The sequence below is a fragment of the Hyperolius riggenbachi genome, chromosome 3 (genome assembly GCF_040937935.1).
Source record: "Hyperolius riggenbachi isolate aHypRig1 chromosome 3, aHypRig1.pri, whole genome shotgun sequence".
In the NCBI taxonomy this organism is placed as follows: domain Eukaryota; kingdom Metazoa; phylum Chordata; class Amphibia; order Anura; family Hyperoliidae; genus Hyperolius; species Hyperolius riggenbachi.
Window position 1 is genome coordinate 374460158 of NC_090648.1, and position 20858 is coordinate 374481015.

Below are 20858 nucleotides of genomic sequence, written 5' to 3' on the forward strand. Positions count from 1 at the left end.
CCTGACGCTGCCTGCATTTTATAAGGGGGAGGGCCTCCAGGAGGAAGTGTAGCTTGATTGGCTACAATATGCCTGCTGACTGTGATGTAAAGGCTCAAAGTTGACCCTAATGATGGCGAATCGAACTTCCGGAAAAGTTTGTGGTTCTCCGCGATCGTGAACCCCGGAAGTTCGCTGGGAACTGTTCGGGCCATCTTTACTGATAACAGATGACTCTCTGCACAGACCAACTCTCTGCACAGACTGGGAGTCTGGTTGCCAGGCAACAATGTAAACACATACGGAGCCGTTATTATAACAGCTGTAACGGTGATTCCTGCCAGCAATGGATTACACCAATGAAAACTAGGTAGGCAGCAGTTATAGTTGTGAAATGTAAGTAAAAAAAACAAAAAAAACCCTAAGGCCTCGTTCAGACTATACGCGCTGCCGTGCGCATTTTGGCAGCGCATATAGTGTGCGACATGCAAGAACGGTGGAAGGGCATAGACAGCCCTTCTACCGCGTTCCCATCATATGCGCTGCGTGGCAGCGCGATTGCGCTGTTGCGTACTGCACGTATTTTTGTGAATCGCAGTGCAGATCCCATTCATTGCGTTCCGATCGCACAGCCATCTGTGCTAAATTATGTGAACGAGGCCTAACAAATGGATCCGCCTCACAGTCCACCATCCATAACTGTGTTCACATTAAATGTGCTATTGATGAAACCATTCATTTTTTTTTTAAAAAGCGTTTTACACTATTTTAGAAGGATGCTTAATAGTTTATGCGTAAACCACCCTTTATTTCTTTCCTCATTCGCGAAAGAGGTCCTTTAAATGACAACAAGAGGGACATGGAGGCTGCCATATGTATTTCCTTTTAAGCAATTCTAGTTGCCTGGTTATCCTGCTGATCATCTGCCTCTACACAAGTTGAGCCCCTTCACTCAGCCCTCAAATGGTAAGAGTTACCTTCCAAAATTATCAGATTGTGTCGAAATGCGATAAAGATAGTGTTTAAAGAGAGTCTGAAGCGAGAATAAATCTCGCATCAGACCTCATAGTTAGCAGGGGCATGTGTGCCCCTGCTAAAACGCCGCTATCCCGTGGCTTAACGGGGGTCCCTTCACCCCCAAATCTCCTCCGTACAGCCGGGGAGCGATTCCGCATTGGGGCAGGGCTAACCGCCGCAGCCCTGCCTCATGCGCGTCTTTCAGACGCGTACCTCCGCCTCTCCCCCGCCCCTCTCAGTCTTCCTTCACTGAGAGGGGCGGAGGAGAGGTGGCGATGCGTGCCTGATAGACGCGACTAGAGGCAGGGCTGCAGCCGTTAGCCCTGCCTCCAGGAAGAAAAAAATGCATGACCAAGTTCACGACCAAGTTTTGCAGGGGTGGGTTTGGGGGTGAAGGGACCCCCGTTTAGCCGCGGGATAGTGGCGTTTTAGCAGGGGCACACATGCCCCTGCTAACTATGAGCTCTGAAGCGAGATTTATTCTCTCTTCAGAGTCTCTTTAAGAGTACCTAAACTGAATAAATTTTTTTTTAAAAAAGCAGTTTAACTCACCTGGGGCTTCTTCCAGCCCTCCTGTGCATGCACCATGATTCTGCAATGCTTCAGTCATCTGCAGTGCCACTTCATCAACTGGATAGCTTGTCAGCCACTGCACATGTAAGGCGCTGGCTGTGCATGCCCTTGATCATGCTCCCATTAACGGGAGCGTTCTGTGCACGCGCAGTTCATACTTACATACTTTGCATGCGTAGAATGCTCCTGTTTAGGTTCCCTTTAAAGTGTGCTGAGCTGTGTAAACAATGCAGAAAAGTCTCTGCTGTATCCAGGAAAGAAGCAGAGAACTTTCTCTCATTTGCTCAGTAAATAAAGAGGTGGGGAAGTAAGTAGTCTTTTACTTACCTGGGTCTTCTTCCAGCCCAGCCCCTCCCCCTAACTCCGTAGTCTCAGAGATCACTCTGTGTCCTCGGGGTCTTCTCCATTGTTCCCATCACCCCAACTAAAGTCGGCCACTTGGCTACGTCACACACTATGGTGCATGCGCTGGCTCAGCCGTGTTGCCTTGATAAATGCACCTGAGGCTGGGAGTGTTCAGCATAAAGACTTGTAACTGCCATAGCCGGCCTTTGACCTGAGCGACCGGAGAGGTCACTCAGCCTGATTTCCTATACTGGGGGCCAGGGTCGGACTGGGACACTGGGGGCCCACCAAAGAAATTTCAACCTGGGGCCCACACATCCCATGATTATAGTGAAAAGGGGCGTGACCATGCACCGGAAGGTGGGCGTGGTCATGATGTATTATGGACAGGGCCAAATGTACATTATCTTAGCAGCATTGTAATTCAGAGACACTGCTGAACAGCAAAACTTTGCAAAGAGTCCCCTCCTTCAATATAAAGTAATGTCCTACTTTGCAGAGGTTGCGACCACAGAGGTTGCAGAGGTTGCGACCGCATCGGGGCCTTTGGGCCAAAGGTGCCCCGGAGGGCCCTCCCTCAACTACAGTATTACCTCTCTTTTGGTCCTGTCACTGTGCTCATAATAAACACTTCTATAGATTTGAACAGTGGTAATCATTAGCAAGCTATTTCCCATCCCCTTCTTGCACCTCTGACACTTTAGTTGTCATTGGCAGGTTTTGGTGCATCGTATCATTTGTTATGTATAGAGTGCTTGGAGGGCCCCATTGTAAAATTTGCATCAAGGCTTACAGCTCCCTAGCTACGCCACTGCTCTCAGCATGAGTGATTACAGTACTGAGATGAGAATTTGTGTGCTGCAGGCAGCAATTGGAGCTCTGTCAGACAAGGAGGGGGGGGCCCCACCGGGGGGAAAAAACTGTACTACTGTGGCCCAGTCCGACCCTGTTGGGGGCACCTGTAGCTGGCTAGCTTTACTGAGTGCACCAACACTTGGCTACCTATACTGGAGGCACCTACGCTTGGCTACCTATGGGGGAAAGGAGACCTTCAGCTGACTTCCGATACTGGGGGCACCTATGCTTGGCAACCTATATTCAGGGCACCTACACATGAGATCCTATACCGAGGGCACCTATACCTGGCTACCTACCTATACTGAGTCTGATGGGTGTTTTTTTGGGGGGCACACTGCGGCTATAAAGCGTGGTGCAAATTGTCTGTGCTGTGCCATAATTCTAAATGGGGGGGGGGGGGGGAGGCGGCTAACTGTCTCACTGATTGTTTTCATTAATATTCCTGAAAGGTTCTAGCCTTCATTTTTAAGTATATTCAGGATAATGCACTCTCCATCCATTCATGGTTATTAATAGTATTTTTCTATCATACATATGTGATGTGTCACAGACATCTGACCATTTGGCGTATTGTGTCACGACGTCAAAAAGGTTGGGAACTATTGTCCTAGGAGATATCTCAGGAGAAAAGGTGAATTGCATGTGTGTGTGTGTGTGTGTGTGTGTGTGTGTGTGTGTGTGTGTGTGTGTGTGTGTGTGTGTGTGTGCGCAAGCGGGAAGAGGATGAAGGGGGGGGGGGGGCACAAAAACGAGGTTTCGCTCAGGGCACTGTGAAACCTAAGGCCGGCCCTGGTAACTGCACATGTACGGAACCCTCCTGGCCACAGGAGCATAATCGAGGAGGCACGCAGCCAGGACAGCGCATGTGCTGTAGTGTGTAACTTTGCAAGTCGGAAACTTTACTTGGGTTGAAAGCAACACAATGTAGGGGACTGAGAGGACACAGAGGGACTTCAAAGACTACAGGAGGCTGGAAGAAACCACAAAGAAGAAAAAGTCAACTTTTTCCCCCACTTCAGCTGTCCTTCAATTACAAACCAGTCTGATGGCATTAATTTTCAGTTAGCTTAAGTGACGTATAAATATGCCTTCAAATGACAGATCATTAGTAATACTCAGCTTTTATATTATTTTTTTTACTGTGTTTGTTTTAGAGAAAATTTTAATTTTGAGTTTCATCCCACTTTAACCACTTCATGCAAAATGGACATTTTTAACGCCCTATTTGTGCACCTCCTGCCTATGGTATGCAATGGTTAAGCCATACCACTTAAAATCAAGTCAAAATAAGTAAAAGATCTTCCAGCAAGCTGACACAGCTTTATATTTTCCATATGATTCTACAATTCTTTCTTAAAGTATTTATAATGTGCTATTACTGAAGACAAAATTCTGCAAATGATTCTAGGCTTCTCAAATATATGCAATGGTAAGCACACTAAAATCAAAGGCATTATATGTCTTGTGGGTTGCATTGTATGTCAGTCATTCAAATGTCACGTCTTTCTAAGCACCTGTACTTATCTGAGGAACTATTTGTGAAGTCACCAGCCAGGGAGCTTAAAAAGAACCAGATTGGGCTTAATTGACTTTATATGAGTGCAGAAAAATCCCAAAAGCTATTCTTCTAGCAAAGAGATTTGCATCTCCAGATAATGTAAAATATTACCATGAAAGTCACTTGCATCATCTTGCATCCTCAGATATAACAGATGGATGGAGCTATAAAAATTGGAGATTGCCCCAGTTTATTCTAAATCACTGCAGGGGTTAGCAGAAGAGAAACTCACACTACTGATCTATTATAGCCTGTGTAATTCACTGAAAGCATCTGGAATAGCTGTAATCTAAAACACTTTCCTCAGATAAATTGCTGATGATCTTCTCAATATATGGTTGACGGCCCTGATGGTACTAATTCTAGTGCTGCCATGCCTTTAAACTGTAAATTTATAATCATTTATAGCATTTAAAAACCAGTATCATCCAGAGAATTTAATGATAAGTTTATTATCCGGTTTTTAAAAACCAATTTCAGGCACAAGTGCTTTCCTAGGCCTGCGTAGGCAGTTAAAGGAAGAGCTTGTTTTTTTTCCTGTCTGTAAGCTTTTTGATTAAAAGGACAACCATCAAAGTCAACTGAAATTCTAAAAGTCATATATATTTCTAGTAATTACTAGCATATAGCAATACAAAGGCGTTTCATTAATTTTGTTAAGAAAATATGACATGTACAGAGCAGTTTTCACTGTGGGCATTACTATGGCGGACTGTACTGTACTGTAGGGGACATTCCAGCACATCCAGCATACAGAAACATTCCTCGCTGGCTGTAACCCACTGAAATTTCTTCAGACCTTCAGGAAGCAGAGAGACATTCAGCTGCAGCTAAGCAGCATGCAATATAAATCATCAGCTTCAGCTCTGTGTGCTCCAATCCAGTGTCTGTTTCCTGCTGTTCTGCAGAAGATTACAGCCAGGGAGGACTCATTCTTAATGGTGGGTGTAAGCATCCAAGAACAGGAAGAAAGTAAGGATTTTTATCTTTAAAAGCTACATTATAGTTAAATCTCTTGGCTGTTTCCATATGATCTAAGAGAAAGCAGTATGTGTGGGCAGGGAATAAGTTAACAGTCAGTAATTCCTCATAAAGTATGAAAGGGACATGGCTCCTGTCTATATGGTACAGTCCTTAAACCTGATGCAGACTAGGAAAGCAGAGCTCTAATACATAAAGCATTTCCTTCAACGTTTGTACTTTACAAGAGCAAGTATACTGATAAAGAAGGTTTTTAAACTGCAGACAAATTAAAAGCTTTGTGTTGTTACTGGTCAACAGCTCTGATCGAGTTTAAAGGGGCACTATGGTGAAATATTGTGAAATTTAAAATATTTGCAAACATATACAAATAAGTAGTACGTTTTTTCTACAGTAAAATGAGCCATAAATTATTTTTCTACTATGTTGCTGTCACTTACGGTAGGTAGTAGAAATCTGACAGAAGTGACAGGTTTTGGACTAGTCCATCTCTTCATAGGCGATTCTCAGCAAGGCTTTTATTCTTTATAAAGATATTCCCTAAAAAGGATTTAAACAATGATGCTGACCAGCTTCCCTGCTCCCTACACAAGTTTTTTGGCAGTTGGACAGAGCAACTGCCATTCACTAAGTGCTTTTGAAAATAAATAAATCCCTGAGATTCTCCCCCCCCCCCCCCATAAAGAGATGAACTAGTCCAAAACCTGTCGCTTCCTTTCTACTATCTACTGTAAGTGACAGCAAAAAAGAAGAAAAGTAATTTGTGGCTCATTTTACTCAGGAAAAAATATACTTCTTATTTGCACATGTTTTACATTTTAAAATTTTTGGCCATAGTGCCCCTTTAAAGTATTACAGCTTTCTTGAGAGTTGTACTTAAATGTTAAATGAATCACTTATAAAATACTTGGTGAGGAGTCAAAACTCTGACCTCTTCCTGCACCACAGGTTGTCTGTGCCAAAAAAAAGTAAGGTTATGCCCACACAGAGGCTTTGTGGTACTGACAATACAATCAAGAAATCAGCCAAAACTGAGAAGACACTAAAGATGAATCTATACAAAAACACTGCCATTTCTCAAGGACTCAAGTGTGACCCATGCCTTAGGCTAGGGCATGCAATGCAAAGCATGAAAAGAAGCAATTGACTAATGGGCACTTTTATTGGCTAACATTGTGCGGGTCAATGCGTGCAAGTCTAGTAATACACTGCAGGTTCTATATTGTAACAACTGAATCCCTTCTAACGCATTGCAATGACTTTGAAACACACGCATACAGATTGCAAAACAGTGTCCATTACAATGCAAAGAGCCAGTGTGAAAGTACCCTCACTGTTCTATCCATATTAAGTTTCAGAAAGAGAGAGGACTTGAGATGACGACAATCAGAGAGATGAGCTATTAATGTGGCTACATCAGGAGCAAAGAGATAGATTTCGTAGCAGATGTTGGACAGCATATAAGCGGTACTGGAATCTAAGCAAGCTGCTCAAGGCCATTGGTATACCTAGAGAAAAGGAGTCTGTGCACCACGCCTTGTGCCACTCAACATTGACGGGGCACAGTGAGGAGGTGATCAAGAGAAGCAGACGGTGGCCTAATGCACCAAAAACCTGAAAAGAGATTCAAGAAAAAAAATGAGCAAGCCTGTAGATTTAAGGTGCCCATTAAAGGTACAACTCCATGACCACTCAATTGTTTCCAATTGCTGCGGTAATTGATTAGAAACAATCAATCATACCCATTAAACGTATTGATCACATTGATCAGATTGCTTAAGGGGAATTCGGCCCACAATGGGCACGACTGATTGTTGCTGATCATCGTAATAATCGATTGGAAACTAATGGTAATACCATTAATGGGCATCTTTAGTAGTCAATAAGCATTGGTATATGGTCACAGCCATCGAAGATACAATCTTGATTGTACAATCTTATATCTATGAAATATTAGGGACTACCTAAAGTATCCAATCATATTCACTCAGTTTACCTTTTTACTAAAAAGATTTGCAAAGTTTATACGATCAAGATTATATTGAAGGGCAAGTTAACAATCCAACAGGATGTGAAGCAAAATTGTCACTACAAGATCCAAAAAAGCAAAAGAAACTTGATGGTGCTTTAAACTCTTACACACTATCCAAAGCAAAAGAAAAAAAAAATGAGGAAGGATTCTACTCAAAATGTAGGATACCATTTAACACAGAAATGATTAAATAGTTGTTAGTAATAGGCTTTACCAAGCCTAGACCCTTGACCTGTTAAGTTGGATTCTTTTATGGATTGCTCTTCTGAGGTAATGGTCTTGCTGCAGACATGACACTGCTCCCTCAAAAACCTAAGAATTCAGAAAATTAGGTTGGCCAGATGTGTGACTGCACCCCAGCAAAACTTTGAAACTCCTTATGTTCACACATTTTTCCCCTAATCCCGCCTCAAAACTCATGATTTAGAAAGCATTACAGTCAGACAATTAGCAATTAAGACAGAAAACTAGAGGTTTTTTTTAAGATAAGCAAAAGACAAATATTTATAGCATAGGGACACTTTCAAGCAGAGTCTAATTAGCGCCGATCTGTAATTTGGGCGCTGTCATATACTGCAATGGAGAATTGCAGCTATGGCCCACCAAGTGTATATGATGCGGCTTTAGTGTTAACTGATGCAGCACGGGTCATAATCCATGCCAGAGTTCAGCTATAGATCATTGCAGCACATATGTCAGGGTCATAATCTGTCCCCTAGTTCGGCATTGCCCAACTCCATATCGTTGCAGCTCATGTATAGCCAAGTAACGGAATGTGTCCGACTACCATTATTGGCTGTGGCGAAGAGGTATCTGTGTGGTGGTCGGGTATAGATAAGTGTAGGCAGATGGGGATTTGGTGTTAGGTGTACGTAGGAGGGAGGTCAGTGTTAGGTTTAACCACTTCACCACTGAGGGGTTTTACCCCCTGAGTACCAGAGCAATTTTCACCTTTCAGCGCTCCTTCCATTCATTCGTCTATAACTTTATCATTACTTATCACAATAAAATTAACTATATCTTGTTTTTTCCGCCACCAATTAGGCTTTATTTAGGTGGGACATTATGCCAAGAATTATTTTATTCTAAATGTGTTTTAATGGGAAAATAGGAAAAATGTGGGAAAAAATTAATTATTTTTTAGTTTTCGACCATTATAGTTTTTAAATAATGCATGCTACTGTAATTAAAACCCATGAAATTTATTTGCCCTTTTGTCCCGGGTATAAAACCGTTTAAATTATGTCCCTATCACAATGTTTGGCGCCAATATTTTATTTGGAAATAAAAGGTGCATTTTTTTCAGTTTTGCGTCCATCCCTAATTACAAGCCCATAGTTTATAAAGTAACGGTGTTGTACCCTCCTGACATAAATATTTAAAAAGTTCAGCCCCTAAGTTAACTATTTATGTATTTTTTTTTAATTGTACATTTTTTAATTTTTTTTTAATTACAAAAAAAAAATGGGGAGTGTGGGAGGTAATGAGTTAATTTTTTGTGTATAACTAATTAATTTGTATGTGAAAAATGTTTAGGGTGTAGTTTTACTATTTGGCCACAAGATGGCAACAGTAACTTTTTGTTTAATGCGACCTCTAAGCATCCTTCCGGACGAAGGAGGAAGTTGTAGGAGGCTGGGTAAGGTTTTTTTTTTTTCACAATGATCGCGCTGCTTAGCGGAAAAGCAGCGGATCATTGCGGGGCTTAGATCAACGAACAGGAATGGATTTTCCCGTTCATTGATCTCCGGGCGAGCGGCCGGCGGTGTGTTTACCTGCGGGAGTGCGCGCTAGAGCGAGCGGGAGCGCGGGCAGTGGCGGGAGCGCAGAAAGTACGGCTTTCTCCATCCCTGGGGGTTAAAGGATGGAAAAAGGGACGGAGAAATTCATACGGGCGGGGGTAAAGTGGTTAAGTAGGGTCAGTTTTAATGGATAGGGTGGGGGTGGAGAGACGGGAATGGTAGAAAATCGCCACAAAAGTTCACAATGCTATATTTGAATATCATTATCTATATACAAATAATGGCAATACCTAGTGCCAGTGGCGTAGCAATAGAGAAAGCAGATGTTGCAACCACACTGGGGCCCTTGGGCTAGAGGAGCCACGCAACAGTATTGGCTTTCTATTAATCCTGTGCTGGTAATAATCACTTCAATAAATACTTTAAATAGAAGTAATAAACTGTTTCCCATCCCCTTCTTGCACCTCTGATACTGTGGTTGTCCTTGGCAGGTTTTGGTGCACCCTATCAATTGTTATGTATAGGGTGCTTTGGGGGGAGGGTCCAATGTAAAACTAGCAATGGGGCCCACAGCTCCTAAAGCTACGCCACTGCCAAGTTATCCATTTTCAGATTGTAAACTGAGAATATAGCATAAAAAAATCAACACAATGAACTTGCCTCTGCTAAACACATCTCTCGGGTAAGCTAAAAGACTGATAGCTTGTTGCTTTGATTTGCTAGCTATCTCTGCTGCTTACCAGGTGACTGAGACTTGAACCTTAAGCAAAAGCTCTACTCTACACAACTACTTAGAAAGCTGTAACCAGTTTTACTTTTACACATATTTCATACGCAATGTTCACTGATATAAAGTTTGTAGAATTTCAATTAACCAGTGTTATTCAATTCACTGACTTTTAAAAAAAATCTGAGAATACATTTCTGTAAACAAAAGGTGCCTACATTTGTAGATAATGTGCAAGGAAATGCTTGAGAATGTTTTTCTCTTTGAGAGCTCTGCCATCTGCTGCCTAAACTGTCAAACAGCAGCCAAAAATGCAAAGAAATAAATAATATTCTAGTAAATAGACAATACAGTATATATTAAGAAAAAGTACATACTGTATAGCTTTAATTTTTGATTAGATGTTGGTTTCTTAAAAGTGTTTCAGTCAAATACATGCATAGCTCTCACACAGGCAGATACAATCTCTCTCTGTAGGTGCTGGGGTGACTGACAAAAATTACCTCTCTTCACCTTTTGAAATGATGCAGATTGCCTGGCTGTCCTGCTAATCATCTGCCTCTTATCCTTTTAGCCCTAGACCCTGAACGATCATGTAGATCAGGTGCTCTGACTAGTAACGTAGCGATCATCAAATTTTTGGTCCACGAACGCAAATTTACAGCTAATGTTCGCGAACAGGCAAACCGTGCAAACCACCATAGACTTTAACAGGCAGGAGAACTTTCAGGGCATCTCTGCAGTCCCAATTTCTTTGAAAAACGATAAATAAGTGTACCAAATTCCGGTCAGTGGCATGGCAGAGGAGGACCAACTGCGAAATATACACATTTTGCACAAACGCTTTTTTTAAATTTAATGGTTGCCAGCGATTAATAGCAAAGCCCCCATATGTGCTAGAAACACCAAATTTACAGGGTATGTTAAGGAGTACAAGAGGGGAAAAATTATTTTTTCAAAAAGACCTTATAGTTTTGGAAAAAATCGATGTTAAAGTTAGAGGAAAAAAGTTTATTTTTAAATGCGGTAAAATGACAGAAAATGTATCAACATGTATACAAATGTATTTTTTATTTGTATATTATGTTCAGAGTATGAACTTGTCTCCCATGCAGGCTGGGATAGCAAGAATGCGGAGTCCCGGCCACGTGGGGCTTCACAACCTGAGCTATACCAGCCCACATGATCCATGGTATGGAGGGGCTATGGAGGAGAGGGGCGGCCAAGCCTCCCTCTTTCCCTCAGTGCCCTTGTCCAATCCACGGAGAAGGGGCTCTTTCACACCTCCGGTGGCCCAGGAGGAAGTGGGGCTCGACAATACCCTGGTGCGGTTCAAGGTGGCATCTGGGTATCCACATTAAGAAGACAGTGTCTTTGCAGACAGCCACGACCACCCTGACCAGGAAGTAAGTTGGGGAGGCTGCTAGGCTGTAACAGAGGGGGACGGAGGAGAACCAGGGGAGCAGTGGGCATGAGGAGAGCCCACTAAACATGCTTGCTCCCCTCGGTTTAATTTCAATTTGCACTAAGGTATCCTTTAAATGAAATAAAAACACAACAACGAGAAAATTCCTTTAATGTTCTTAATTAAACATGAATACTTACCTTTATCTTAAAAAAAAAAAAAAAAAAGTTCCCACGCCAATATCCTCCGTCACTGCGTATGCACCCGCACATTTGCACCGTGTGCGCACCTGCCCACCACGCCAGCCTGCCGCGCACGTGCACGACACGCCCGCTCACCCACGCCCACCCCTTCGCCCATCATCGCTCGCCGCGCGTCACTCTCCCTCAATATCTCTGCATCCCTGCACATGCGCAGAGCACATGTGGGACACACACAGGGACATGGGACGCAGAGTCAGTAGGGTTTTATTATAGAGGAGATTATATATATATATATATATATATATATATATATATATATATAGATAGATAGATAGATAGATAGATAGATAGACCATCCAGCAGTGGCTGGATGGTGTAATGGTTAAGGGCTCTGCCTCTGACACAGGACACCAGGGATCGAATATCGGTTCTGCCTGTTCAGTAAGCCAGCACCTATTCAGTAGGAGATCTTAGGCAAGTCTCCCTAACACTGCTACTGCCTATAGAGCGCGTCCTAGTGGCTGCAGCTCTGGCACTTTGAGTCCGCCAGGAGAAAAGCGTGATATAAATGTTGTTTGTCTTGTCTACACACACACACACATGGCGCCAGGGGGGTGCTTTGGGGTAGCACCCCCTAAAATTGTCCAAGCACCCCCTGAGCACCCGCAGCGGCAGCCACTCGCCGCCCCACACTCTCTCCCTTCTGTAGTGCTACAAGAAAATGGCCGCCGATGTCCACAAATGCGGACATTGGCAGTCATTTTCTTGTAGCACTACAGAGGGAGAGGAGACGGGGAGATGCCTGACGCAGGAGAGGAGGCGGTGGGAACACCATAGAGGTAGTGGCCGCCAGCTCAGAAGGATGCACGTGCGGCGGGAGCGGAGGGGGGAGCAGGCTGGGGCAGCAATACTACCTACACTGGGGCAGCTGTACTGCCTACACTGGGAGTACCTACACTGGGGCAGCTGTACTACCTATGCTGGGGCAGCTGTACTACCTACGCTGGGGCAGCTCTACTACCTACGCTGGGGCAGCTCTACTACCTACGCTGGGGCAGCTCTACTACCTACGCTGGGGCAGCTCTACTACCTACGCTGAGGCAGCTCTACTACCTACTCTGGGGCAGCTCTACTACCTACGCTGGGGCAGCTCTACTACCTACGCTGGGGCAGCTCTACTACCTACGCTGGGGCAGCTCTACTACCTACGCTGGGGCAGCTCTACTACCTACACTGAGGCAGCTCTACTACCTACTCTGGGGCAGCTCTACTACCTACGCTGGGGCAGCTCTACTACCCATAATGGGGCCGCTATATTACCTATGCTGGGGTAGCAATATTATCTATGCTGGGGCAGCTATACTACCTATGCTGGGGCAGCTATACTACCTATGCTGGGGCAGCTATACTACCTATGCTGGGGCAGCTATACTACCTATGCTGGGGCAGCTATACTACCTATGCTGGAGCAGCTATGCTACCTATGCTGGGGCAGCTATACTACCTATGCTGGAGCAGCTATACTACCTATACTGGAGCAGCTATACTACCTATGCTGGAGCAGCTATACTACCTATACTGGAGCAGCTATACTACCTATGCTGGAGCAGCTATACTACCTATACTGTTGCAGCTATACTACCTATGCTGGAGCAGCTATACTACCTATACTGGGGCAGCTATACTACTTATACTGGGGCAACTTTATTACCTATACACGCCCACTTTTCAGCGCATAGACATGCCCCTTTCTTGACCACGTCCCTGGTTTTCGGTCATACTTTCAGGGGTGCGCTTTGCGCTCCGCAAGTTCACAGCTACCCCTAGGAAAGATCCAGCACCTGCATAGCACCCCCTAAAAAAATTCCTGGAACCGAATATATAGATAGATAGATAGATAGATAGATAGATAGATAGATAGATAGATAGATAGATAGATAGATAGATTTCTCACACTCTGAGTACAAATAGAAGGTCCAAAAATTAGGAAAAGTTGCCAGGGATACTTATACAGCCATATTGCGGCCCCGGCTGTTGCAAGTTCCATGGGATTTCCATGGGGTTTGTACGCACTGCCCCCCTGGATACCGTGTCATGAAATTCACTGCTCTTTCTTTTGATGCATGTAAATTTACATTACCGTTAGGTTGATACATTATTTGTAACTTTAAAACCGATTTTCTCCAAAACTTTAAAGTGTTTGATTTTTTTTTCTCCCTCTTGTTCCCACTGTCCCCCTTAACATACCGTGCAAATTAGTGTTTCTAACATGTACAGGGGCTGTTCCATTAAGTCGGCGGCCATTGACTTTAATGTAAAAAATGCAAAACAAATTTTTTTGAAAAACAATTGCAATAGATGAGAATGGCGAACAGCCCAAGCTTGCTGGGAATTGTCTGCTGGCGAACTGTTCGGGCCATCTCTAGCTCTGACCCAAATCTGACCAGATTAGCCACATGCTTGCTTCAGGTCTGCGATTCAGCCAAAGAGATCAGCCAGTTTGCCGGGCAACCATGTTTAAAAATAAATACTGTAAATATGGCTGTCACTACACGACTCTCACTTTAAGTTCCCCAAGGTGTTTACCCAGTTCTAATCTTGGTTGGGTAATTTTACCACCTCCATACAGTACAAGAGCTTACCTAAACAATCTGTACAAAGTATTCAAAATCTGTTGGACCGCTTACTACATGGAAGTGGTAAAATTGGCCAATCAAGATTGGATATACTGTATGTACCAGACGTTAGTTGTTTTGGAGCCAACCACCTGCAACAAGCAGCCAGTGGAGTTACACCAGAGTCAAAGTATCTGATCTGCATGCCAATTCTGGTCTAGTGGCCTAATGTATTAGAGGCAAAGCATCAGCACAAAGGTTGGGCAACTGGCATGGTTTGTTGTAGAAAGAAGATTGCAGCCTCTGGATTTCTACCACTTCAGGTTCCTTTAATCCTTTTAGTTGCCTTTCACAAACTATCTCATACTTGGATATACTCGGAAAGCCGCACAATCACGTGGCTTTGAACTGTACAGAAATTGATAGCAGAAAGCCTCAGCCATCTCTGCCTACATGAGGCAACTAAAAAAAAAAAAACCTTCTGATTTTCTTACCTGGGGCTTCCTCCAGTCCCTGGAAGCCTATGTGTCCCTCGCCACAGCTCTGTTCTCTGTCTGTGTCATGGGGGCCCCTCCGTAGCAGGCTAGGTCGGTGACTTCTGCGCATGTGCGTGTACTACGACTGTGCAGGAATGCTTCTGACCACGGGAGTGCGGCCGTATGATTGCACATCCACAGAAACCACTGACCTAGCTAGCTCAGCGGCCACTACGAAGGGGATAACAGAACAATGGCAGAGAGTGGAGCTGTGGTGAGGGACACATAGGCTTCTAAGGGCTGGAGGAAGCCCCAGGTAAGTTACTCTGATTTTTTTGCATTTGCCTGTTGTATCCATTAATGCTAGGGTTCCCACTTGAGTGTCAAAACAGCACAGTAAAAGCGCATCTGCTAAGCATCAGCATTGCCTGTCACTGCTGATACTGCCACTCGGTTCAGGGAATAGCTAGTATACAAAGACCAGAAGACAGCAGCATTGGGCTCCCCATTGGATTTACGTAAAAAGAAAAAAAAAGGTTTTGTTGGTATTTTCTGCACACAATTTTAACTTTTTCATGCGATTGTAAATACATTTTGTAAGAATTTGTAATGTGCAGTATGTAGGGGAAAAAAAGCAGAAAGTTGCCCAATCTTTTAATGTCGAGAGAACGCAGCGAGCGAACAAATATCTTGAATTACGAGGCCCAGTGACTTTCACCATATGTGCGGTGATGCACGTTTCATGCTATGCATTAAATTGCCCTGCTAACCGTGAAATACGTAGTAGCAAAGAAATATCACAAATAAAATGAAATTTTCTACAGTAAGTTAGCCTGGAGCACGTGCAAGTAATTAAATGAAAAAGGTCAAAAACAGACACACAGGGCATAGGACCAGCCTTTTGGGGTCTGAAAAAAGTACCGTATTTTTCAGACTATAAAACATACTTTTTCTTCCCCTAAAGTGGGGGGAAAAGTCAGTGCGTCTTATAGTCGCACTGTAAAAAAAAAAAAAAAAGTAAATTTGGACCAGCCCCTACGTGTGCCTCCTCTGCCCGTGTGCCCTCTGTTTGGTGTCTGCCCCCTTCCTATGTCCCCCACGTCCAGAATGCTTTGTCCGTACTAACGCTGCAGCCAATCACTTTCCTGTGTCCCCTGTCCCTGTGTGCAGTGTCCTTCATTGTCCCCGTGTCTATACTCACGCTGCAGCCAATCACTGTACCGTGCCTGCTTCCCCATGTGTGCAGCGTCCTCCGTTCTCCCCGTGTTCTACATCCCCGTGCCTGGACTCCTGTACCCTTACTTGCTGCAGCCACACAGCTCTGATGAAAACGAAGTAAGCAGGAGCCATCTACCAATCAAGTGAGGTGGCGTTGCTCCAGACCGCCAATCACTGCCGCTCACTGCTCCTGCTCTCTTTTTAATAGGAAGTGAAGGTCTTGCCGGCGGGACCAAGGGGAGTGCACTGATTGGCCTCAATGATGGAGCCTTTCGTCCCGCCCTTCAAACTGCGTTCGAGAGAGAGAAAGGAGCAGGAGCGGCAGTGATTGGCGGTCTGTGGAATCGCCCCCCGCCTGATTGGTAGATGACATCTGCTTACTTCCTTTTCATCGGAGCTGCAGCGAGTAAGGACACAGCAGTCTGGGCATTGGAACGTAGGACACGGGGACAAGGACGACGCTACACACAGGCACCGGGCATGGTACAAAGTGATTGGTTGCAGAGTGATTATGGACACAGGAGCCCAGGCACAGGGGGCAAAGGGCACAAGGACAACAAGAGGATGCTACACACAGGGACAGGGAACACCGGGCATGATACAAAGTGCATTATTATGAATCCCAGGTTGTGTTGTACTTTTATATTAACACTAGCTGTGTGGCTTCAGTGTAAGTATGGAAACAGGAGTGCAGATGCGAGGGATATAGGAAAGGGAACAGAGGACAATGAAGGACATGGGGACACTGAATACAGGGACACCAGAGGATACAGGGGAGAGAGGAAGACACAGGGCAACTCCAAGGGACACAATGGAATACCAGAGGACACAGGGGGCAGAGAATGACACAGGGGGACACAAGAAGGCATGAGGGGGACACAATTGTTTGGGGGGGATCCATAAGACAACCCTACACTATAGAGGCACCAGGTTTAGTATATTTTTTTCCCAAGTTTTTGTCCTCTAAACCTAGGTGCGTCTTATAGTCCGGAGCATCTTATAGTACAAAAAAATACGGTACTTAGGCTTAATTTTAACAAATGTGGACATAAGGCTTTTTTAATTGTGACCTCCCACACAGTTATCTCTAAAACCGCTAAATGAACTTTTTATTTAAACCACATCACATCTAACAGTCCAGAATTCTTGTAGGGAAACTAAAACTGTGAATGACTACTGTAACATCATAACAGGCACACATCGGACATTTTCCACTCTTGAGACGTAGGCTGTAGTGGTTTTTGGGGGTGTTATCTGTTTTATTTTTGGGCTGCTCGATAACTGTGGTGCCTAACAAACACTACTATGTGTACAATGGCAATCCTTCAGGCTAGAAGCACACTAGGGAGTGAGTTTTCTGCATTTTGCTTTTCTACATTTGTGGGTGTGCTTTTGTATGCACCTGTGCTTTTAATAGTAAAATACAGTATCATTTTTAATTAAAAAAAAAAAAAAAAAAGCATGAAGAAAATGCAGTCCTCTGCTTCTCCATTGAAATAAATAATGTTTTACATGCGTTTCTGAGAAATATGCAGCAAGTTGTGCATTTTGAAAAACACACATTGTAAAGCGTAGTAACCAAAAAAAGATACTGCACTCAACCTGTACAAAGCGTGCTGTGGTTTAAAGGGACTCAGAGCACCTCTCATGGGCATGCCTTTAAGCCAGACGACTTCCAACAAAGTCGTGCTATGACCCCTCTGGAGGAATAATGACCATGCGTGTCACTTCCTCTTCCTGCTTCATTCAGTGATGCATTTCTCTAACAGAGAAGACAGGAGTGACCCGGAAGTTATAACATAGCCAAGATGTGAGCCGCGACTTTTCAACTGAAATTGAACAAAAACTATTTGGTGTAAAACGGCAATTCAGGCTAATGAAAGAGGAGAGCACAAGCTACAGAAAGTTATGCAGTACTTTACAGTACTGGTCGGAGTCTTAAAGAGACTCTGAAGCGAGAATAAATCTCGCTTCAGAGCTCATAGTTAGCAGGGGCATGTGTGCCCCTGCTAAACCGCCGCTACAGCGCCGCTAAACAGGGGTCCCTTCACCCCCAAACCGCCCACTGCAACACTTGGTCGCAGACTTGGTCGTTCCTGGAGGCAGGGCTAACGGCTGCAGCCCTGCCTCCAGTCGCATCTATCAGCGGCGCATCGCCGCCTCTCCCCCGCCCCTCTCAGTGAAGGAAGACTGAGAGGGGCGGGGGAGAGGCGGAGATACGCGCTGACAGACGCGCGTGGGGCAGGGCTGCGGCGGTTAGCCCTGCCCCAACCAGGAAGCGCTCCCCCACTGCACTGAGGGGATTTGGGGGTGAAGGGACCCCCGTTTAGCGGCGCGATAGCGGCGGTTTAGCAGGGGCACACATGCCCCTGCTATCTATGAGGTCTGAAGCGAGATTTATTCTCGCTTCAGACTCTCTTTAAAGGCATACCCATGAGAGGTGCTTGAAGTCCCTTTAATTATTGGAAAGTAGCAGAAAAAAAAGAGACTGCCCATAAAACAGCACCACTCACGGGCCCATATGCAATTAATATTTTCTACTCCGTTTTCTCCTGGGTGACATTATCAAATGTCTCAATAAAATACCTTTAAAACCACCAGCAAGCAAGAAAATGTTCAAAATAACTAATAGTCCCTTTTCACATAGTTTTTGGTACTTTTTCAATTGCACATGGTATTTACATAGAAGATGCAAATGTATCTCCTAGGAGAAAACTCAGGAGAAAAAGTGAATTGTATATAAGCCCATGGTTTCAAAAAATATCACCAATACTTCACTGTATAAATTTGCATTCCATATGAAAACTTCAGGATAAAAAAACCTCAGACACTGATACATCTACTAGAATATTGAAATATAGTATAAATAAATCTGTAGTCAGTATACCTGGTATCCAATGAATCAATCACCTGCGCGACTATCAAATAAGATAATGGGCATGATTCACAAAGCTCCCAAAGAGCAAGCATATAATATAATTAAGGTAAGAAAAGTAATATTGAAATTAAGTTAACCACTTAATGACAAGCCGACTTATAAAAACGTCCTGCTAGAGCCTCTTAATGGCTCCAGGAGGTTTTATAAGTCAGACAGTGCTGCTGCCGCCGTGCGCGTGCACGTGAAAATAGTGGGGGAAAAAACCACCATAGAAAAAACACACCTTTATTTCCAAATAATATATTGTCACCATACTTTGTACTAGGGACATAATTAAAATCCTGTGATAACCAGGACAAATAGGCAGATAAAATGTGTGGGGTTTATGCCCAGTAGCAGTGTTTATATTAAAACTACAGGGGATGAAATTGGAGAAAGTGTATTTTTTCATTTTTTCCTTGTTTTTCCCTTTAAAATGCATAGAACATTAAGTAATTACTGAAAACAAATATCAACCCCAAAAAGCCCAATTGGTGGTGAAAAAAACAAGATATAGATCATTTCATTGTGATTAGTAGTGCTTAAGCTATTGGCAAATGAAGTGGATGAGCACTGAAAGGTGAAAATCGCTCATGTCCGTTAGTGTAAAACCCCCTTTGGGGTGAAGTGGTTAATCAGGAACAACTTACTTTGAGCGATTATTTTGCTTATAAATGTGCTGGAAGGGTATTTTATCAGTTAGGTGATAAATGAGTCATTTATGAGAGGTTTTGTGAACAGGGCCCAGTTATGTGTCAGAGTGTGAACTCGGATTCAGTTGAGCTATTCAGCTATAGACGCAGTAGTACAGAGGCGCCATTAGTGTAAAATATTTGATTAAACGTTTAATATGAGGGGGGTTAGTGGTGGACTTACCTCCCTAATGCCAACACAAGATACAGTTGGTTTTTCAAACAACAATAATTTCTTCACATACTCCCAAAAAATTGCAACGTGTTTCGTGGGCACATCCCACTTCATCAGGCTAGAAGAACAGTAGTATCACAACTTGTGCAACGGTTAACGGAGTTTAGCGCCTCTACAACCACTTTTTCATCTTACCCAATTCAGTACATACTACACCATATTGGGCTCTCGGTGTCTCCCTCCCTCCAATTCAGCTATAGACATACAATAAAGTGTCAAATGTGCAACCAAAAAACTATATTCAGGATATTAAACCAACAAAAAAATGCATACCTATAAAAAAACGTGATCACATTTTGCAATCAAAGTCGTGCAAACAAAATAGCGTACAGCATGAATAAAGTGCTCTATTAAGTCATGCTATGGGTAATGGATATCATGCTGGCTAGTGACTTTGTGTGATAGAAATACAAAAAACCCAGAAATACAAATTGAGACCAGGCTGAGGAGGGTGTCAGCGATATCAGGATGGATATGCCCACTGGTTCCGTGGGCATCACCCCACTTTTTCAAGACTGTGACCCTGTAACTGAATGTGGCCTGGTTGAAGATATATATATATATATATATATATATATATACATATATATATATATATATATATATATATATATATATATATATATATATATACACACACTAATGGGAGGAAGGACAGGTAAGTAACTAATCCGTATAATTATGCTGCAGCTGAAATGCCTCCAGTGTGATTTGCTCCAGTCAGATCACTGGAGGCATTTCAGCTGATTTATACAATAGTTGATATTTTTTTGAAACTGCGAGTGGTGTTGTTTTATGGGAAATCCATTTTTTCTCAAACACAATGGGCTCTATTCACAATCACACATGCGGTAAGAGTTTTACGGCTATACTACCGCCAGTGATAATTTCCACATTTTTTTGCACATTCACTAAAATTTTCAGTATGTTTTCCGCATGCGGGAACAATGCGTAAAAAAATTGGGGAAATATGCGTAATTACATAGTAACCATGCGTAAATAAAAAGTGGCATAAGAAAAACCTTGTAAAAAAAAAAAAAAAATTAAAGTCCAGCAAACACTGTGCTCAAAGCTCCAGACTCCATTGAAAGCGGTTTGAAACCCGGACATAATATTCAATAATATATAGGATGCGAATCAGAGGCGCCAAAAAGAGTAAAACAATTATAGGTAAAAAACATTCGGGGGGAGCTATATTCACCACCCGTTTCACAGACCAAAAACCAACAGAGACCACAATGTTTGGTCAAAAGAATTCACAATTTATTCGTACTCCCAGGTGCTA

The 20858-nt window shown here is 43.4% G+C and overlaps 1 protein-coding gene across 4 annotated transcripts in view; it reads left to right on the forward strand.

Annotated features, from left to right (window-relative positions):
* The first annotated feature begins 275 nt into the window (after positions 1-275).
* The window catches only part of SFXN1 (sideroflexin 1), a 103394-nt gene continuing 82811 nt past the window's right edge, over positions 276-20858 (forward strand). The window contains exons 1-2 of one of the 4 annotated variants that reach the window (XM_068277178.1): positions 309-349; positions 811-945. The gene's annotated coding sequence lies outside the window, so the exon portion shown is untranslated. Of the gene's footprint in view, positions 350-810; positions 946-6796; positions 6885-18688; positions 18714-20858 lie in introns of those variants that run through there. The other 3 variants (XM_068277177.1, XM_068277181.1, XM_068277179.1) reach the window with 3 other exon arrangements.